Source organism: Leiobunum rupestre, chromosome 7 (genome assembly GCF_980474605.1).
Source record: "Leiobunum rupestre chromosome 7, qqLeiRupe1.1.hap1, whole genome shotgun sequence".
Classification (NCBI taxonomy): Eukaryota; Metazoa; Arthropoda; class Arachnida; order Opiliones; family Sclerosomatidae; genus Leiobunum; species Leiobunum rupestre.
Window position 1 is genome coordinate 48,452,251 of NC_143390.1, and position 6,000 is coordinate 48,458,250.

Here is a 6,000-nt window from a genome sequence, read left to right on the forward strand (position 1 = left end):
TGCTAAGAGTGCTGTCGAAAATGTTCAAAGAAATTGGTTTCATTGGAAAAGAACACTTTTTCACGAAGATATGAGCTGATGAAAAAACAAGCTGTCCATAGGGCCAATAGGCTTCGCATTTTTGCACGTAAAAGAAGGAAATCACGTTAAAAGATTAAATTCCTTAAAAAAAGTACACGCAATTTACCAAAACGCTAATTTAGGCCTACAGTAGGCCTAAAAACGTATCAGTAGGCCAACTACGCACAAAGGTCAATTAGTATTTAATGTGAAATCTTTTTGTTTTCAACCATTCTCTAACCTTTATTGAGTCTAATAAACATGTAACTAAATTATTCTCGTGATCAGCGTGCTTTTATGGTCGAGGTATTTTATGGTGAAGCTAATCGTAACGCGCATAGGGTTAGTGAATTGTTAACCGTTCGACATCCAGATCGAAGACCAAGCCACAACACCGTTCTTGGATCTGTTCGCGATTTTCAGAAACGCAATCCCAGATTTCGTGGACCATGTCGTCAAAACATGAACATGGAAGACACCGTTCTAGCCTATTTTGTTGCGTATCCTCGAGCAAGCGTCAGAAATGCAAGCGACGATCTCGGATTATCGACGAACTACGTGTGGACACAATCACAACTTCCATCCGTATCGAGCGACCCTCCACCAAGCTCTGGACGAAGGAGATATGGAACGTACATTTGATTTCTGCAACTGGCTAATAACCATGTGTGATGAGAACCCAAATTTCATCAATCAAATGCTGGTGACCGACGAGTGTTCCTTTGGGAGAGATGGGCCTTTCAACCATCAAAACACCTACATGTGGTGTGATGAAAATCCTCACTGTTCTTTTCCTCACCATCATCAACAACAACTCGGAACTCCGACTGAATGTTTGGGCGGGTTTGCTCGGGGCTCGAGTTATTGTCCCATTTTTCCTCCCAGCACGTCTTAATGGACAACGCTACTTGGCGCTTTTGCAGAACGAAATAGCAGACGCTTTAGAAGATATTCCGCTGGAAGCTTGCAGACAGATGTGGAACCAACATGACGGCGCACCACCCCACGTACCTAGATGTGTAGTGGAGCACCTTAACGAGTTCCCTCAGCGTTGGGTTGACAGGAACGGTCACGTTCGATGGGGGTTCACGAACTGGTCACTCCTGATATGATCAGACGCTCGTTTCAAAACATGCTTCATCGTGACCAAACATTTATCGCGGCAAACGGAGGTATCATAGAACCTTACTTGTAAAATTCTTATGTTTATTCGAATAAAATGTTCAATTAAATTATTCAGACATTTATTTCATTTACGTACAAAAATGCGAAGGCTATTGGCCCCTATGCACAGCTTGTTTTTCATAAGCTCATAACTTCTTGAAAAAGTGTTCTTTTCCAATGAAACCAATTTCTTTTAACCTTTTCGACAACTTTCTCATTGAAACTTTTTTCTAGCACCTACCGGTGAAAAAATATTTCTTACTAAAACCCGAAATTATTTCCGATTTTTCTTAAATTTAGGATTTAAAGCGATCCCACACTAGAAATAATACCCTGAAAATTTCGCAACTCTATTTCTTGCAGTTTCTGAAACAAATGCCCAGTCAGAGCATTTCAAAACACCCTGTATTACTATATGGCATCTTGCGTTTCGAGCTATTTCAAATTTTAATGCTCTCCCCAAAGATACGTTTTTTTTACTACTCTCGATGGACGTGAGAAGGAATACAACAGAAATGTTAATTACCATATCAAGTGTCGTTGCTAGCTGTATTACGTTCAAAGAATTAAAATTATTATCCACTCCTTATTTAAATTACGTCAATAAATCACTATATTGTTACCTTAACTTGATTTATTGTATTCCATTGCTATCACTTTATTATCAACATTAACCTTTATTATATGCCCACCTGTTGCACCGGCCCAAAAGTGCAGGGGCGGACCGTGAACTTATGGGGCCCTGGGCTATCACCTATTTGGGGCCTACCAAATTGACCCAAGTTTGGATTAAGGCGACTCATTCGCCATTATGTCAACAAATGTATTTTTAACCTATTATAATTGATGAAAAATTACAAGCAATAGATATTAAAGACATCGAAAATGGTAAAAATACGTTTTATTATAAAATGTATATTTAATTTATTACAAACATTTACAGAGTAACTCTTCTGCATTTTTGTGCTGCAAATTCTTTCATTTGGTCATCACATTGTAATTCTTTCGTTAAATCGCTGTTTATGGAAAGAATTGAGCAATAATTTAATCGTTCATTAGTCATTGTTGTTCTAAATTTGTTTTAAATATAGGAAATCCTAGATAATGATCGCTCAGCCTCACAGCTGGTGATTGCCAATGCCAAAAATATTTTCAAGATTGTGTAACAATTAGGAAAAACACCTACGAGTTTCTTTTCATAAATAAGTTTAAATATATCACTGCATGACTCGTATGACGCTGGCTTAGTTTGTAAATAGGATTTTAACTGAATACATTCATTGACTAAATAATCGTCTGTCATCCGAATAATAATCAACAACATTGCGTGCACTTTCCAAGTCAATATTTTCAATATTAGTGTCTTAGAAATCCATTAAAAATTTTAATCTTTTGCTATATTCCCCATAGACATTGCCTCTTCTGTTTAAATCCATAATCAACTTATATAATGCAACATTTAGCGTATTCCGTTTAAATATTTCAGCTCCATTTAGCAAAACCGTTTCTGTAGAGTTATCTCAAAAATCTCTTCGTATTCTTTTAGTTTCTGATCTGATTGTTCTCGTATTTTGCTCACAAAGACTTTCAATGATGTAATTAATTTATCACTTTCACATATGTCTGCACTTTTTTGTTCACTAAATTGAATCTCTGCAATACTTCTTCCCAAAAAACAGTTAAAATCGCCGTTTCAAGTTTACTACTATGTAAATTCTGTGCTTCTCTTCGAAAATCAAGTTTCTCATCCACATTGTCACTAAACGTTTTCAATATGTCCATGATATCACCGTAGCCGTTTTTTAAAGCTCTAACAGCGTCATAGTGACACGACCATCTAGTCTGGCTTAAAGTTTTTATCGGAAATTTTTATTTTATTTTACCATTTAGAAGTTCCCACCTATGGGTAAATGCGGAAAACAAAACATATTTGTTGCACTACTCCAAAAAAGTTCACGATTTGAGTTGCAACTTTAACAGCTTCCCCACCAGTGTGTCAGAATTTATAGCCCGGTGTACCTAGTAACAAAGACCATACCACCGGAGGCCTATCATCATAGTGCCCTACGCCAGCGTCCCCAAGCCCGGACATCAGATTGTTGTACTTATATACCCCGTGCACCGCCAAAGCATTACAGGGGTTACTCATCATCTGTCCCGGTCGAGCCGTCGACCTGTATACAAAGATAGGAAATGCTTCCTAAATCACATACACACAAAGGTATACACCCGTATACCTGAAACTCCTACTCACGACTCACTCGTGAGTTCGTCAAAATTCACAACGATATAACGCATTACGCGTTCAAGATCGTTGATCGTTTCGTTATCCAGATTGTGGAGACCATTCTCGCGGATTGGTCTCCTTAACAAATGGTTCGTTCTAGGACAATTACGAACATAGTGCTCTGAGTCTGCTTCCAGAGCACCGCATTTGGGCGATGCAATATGACCCAAGTTGAACAGGTAAAGTGGGAATTTACCGTGTCCACTTAGGATTTGCGTCAAATAGTAATTCGTGTTGAAGCTACCATTGACCTTAGGAAAGTACTTCTTAGTTACCTTTCCCTTCTCACTCTCATCCCACGACTCCTGCCACCTTTGAGTCGTCACCCCATTTAGCCACCTTTTAATCACCAACTTAGTTGGCTTCATCTCCTTCTCCTCGGGAAGATCGGTTGCTGACTTTGCAAGAAAGTCAGCCCTTTCATTCCCTGCACACCCAGTGTGCGACTTTATCCAAGTAAAGTTGACTTGAGTCTCCATCCGTTTTAACACCTTACGGATATCATGGCATAAACCATGATTGTTTTTATGATTGCTTATTGCGCTAATAGCAAAAAGCCCGGACATGGATTAATGGATTTATATACCCCCGTACCGTAAAAATACATACCGGGGGTGTTGGATAGACGGGGTAGTTTTGCAGAGAAATTTGGAAGAGGGGGAATAGCGAAAACACAGCCAACGGAACGAGCCGACAACGACAACGCGGAAGGAGGACCCCGCCGACCCCAACCACAGCCCAACCCCGCGAAGGGCAGGAGAGGAGAAGCACAAGCGGGATGCGCCCGAAGTCATCAGACCCCGGACAGGTTACAAAGCCAGCATGGGTAGCAGAACCCTACTACTGATGGTCGCACCTTAGACGCAAGCCACTCAACCCAGCAGAAGGTGCAGCCAGGGCCGTAGCTAGAGAAAATGGCGCCAGGGGCGAGCTGCAATTTTGGCGCCCACTAATATAATAATTATAGGAAAAAGCTCAGTTACGCTGAGGAAAAAGGAGATATATAGGTAACCCTGGGCATTTTACTGCGGCTAAGAAGGGACAGGTATTAGAGAAGATAGTATCAATTGAAAACGCCCAAACTGGCATCCCACCTAATGACATCTAATTAAGTGGCATCGTACCAAGGGACATTGTCCTAAGTAGAATCGTACCTAGTGGCATCGCCCTAAATGGTATATAGTACCTAGTGACATCGCACTAAACGGAATCGTACCTAGTGGCATCACCCTAAGTGGCATTGTACCTAATCTGGTACTGAAATCTGGTGTGTATTGAGAGGGTAGTTTTGCTTTTCAGCCTATATATAACGGCCTTTACATACTAAGTAGGCAAACTTTACCCGTATTTCAAAATTAAATTTTAGCATATATGTCCCAATAAAAGCCTCTGTAAAACTCCAATGCGAGAGTCTGTAAAATAAAAGACAACGCTTTTCATGTTGAAGTGTAATTGATAAATTTATTTAGTTTGCTTCCCTGATGGTGGGAATTAAAAATTCAGACAGTCAAAAGACAAAACAAACAGTTGTAATAAGGAATTATCACACATTTTTCTACAAAGGTTTTTCTCACAGGAAATAGTGTACCAATTTTTTAAGCTCATAAGAATTCTAATTTCTGCAATCGCTAAATTCTATACACCTTTTTCCTTTTGCATATCCAACTGGTGTATAGTAAACGAATATTTGGCAGTATTTGCACAGTGAATTATTTACAATTGACTAAGTTCAAATAAATCAATCTCTGCAGCCAATTGATATCATCCCACAATGAATTAGACGAATATACGGCGCTAGTCCAATGACATCTGCTTTTCAAGGTTCATACATTCAATTTATGTCGCAGTATGAAACCACTTTCTGTCTTGATTTTGACAAAAGTATATAGTAGACGAATATTTGGCTGTATTTGGACAGAAAATTATCGAGAACTGACCGACTTGAAATAAACTGGTCTCCAGCCACTTGATATCAAAGAAGTACGCCACAACTCCGACCAAGAGAATGTTTTAACAAGGGCTCTTAAATTCTCCGGTACCCACAGTCGCATGGGTTAGACAAATATATGGCACTAGTCCAATGACAGCTGCTTTACAATGTAAACCCATTAATATCGCAGTAAGAAACCTCTTTCTGTCTTGATTTTGACCAAAGTATATAGTAGACGAATATTTGGCCGTATTTGGACAGTGAGTTATCGAGAACTGACCGACTTGAAATAAACTGGTCTCCAGCCACTTGATATCAAAGAAGTACGCCACAACTCCGACCAAGATGATGTTTTTACAAGGGCTCTTACATTCTTATTACTTTGGAATACTTTAACTTTCTGAATTAGCATTTTATCAATAAAATGTAACTTGCTAATTTCATCAGGCACAAGGTCTACTTGTAAGCCATTTAGGAAACACTGAGGTTGAACTTTTCCCAAGTTAATGTACTGCACAGACTACCGTTGCCTGGTTATATAAAAGTCGAGGTACCTACC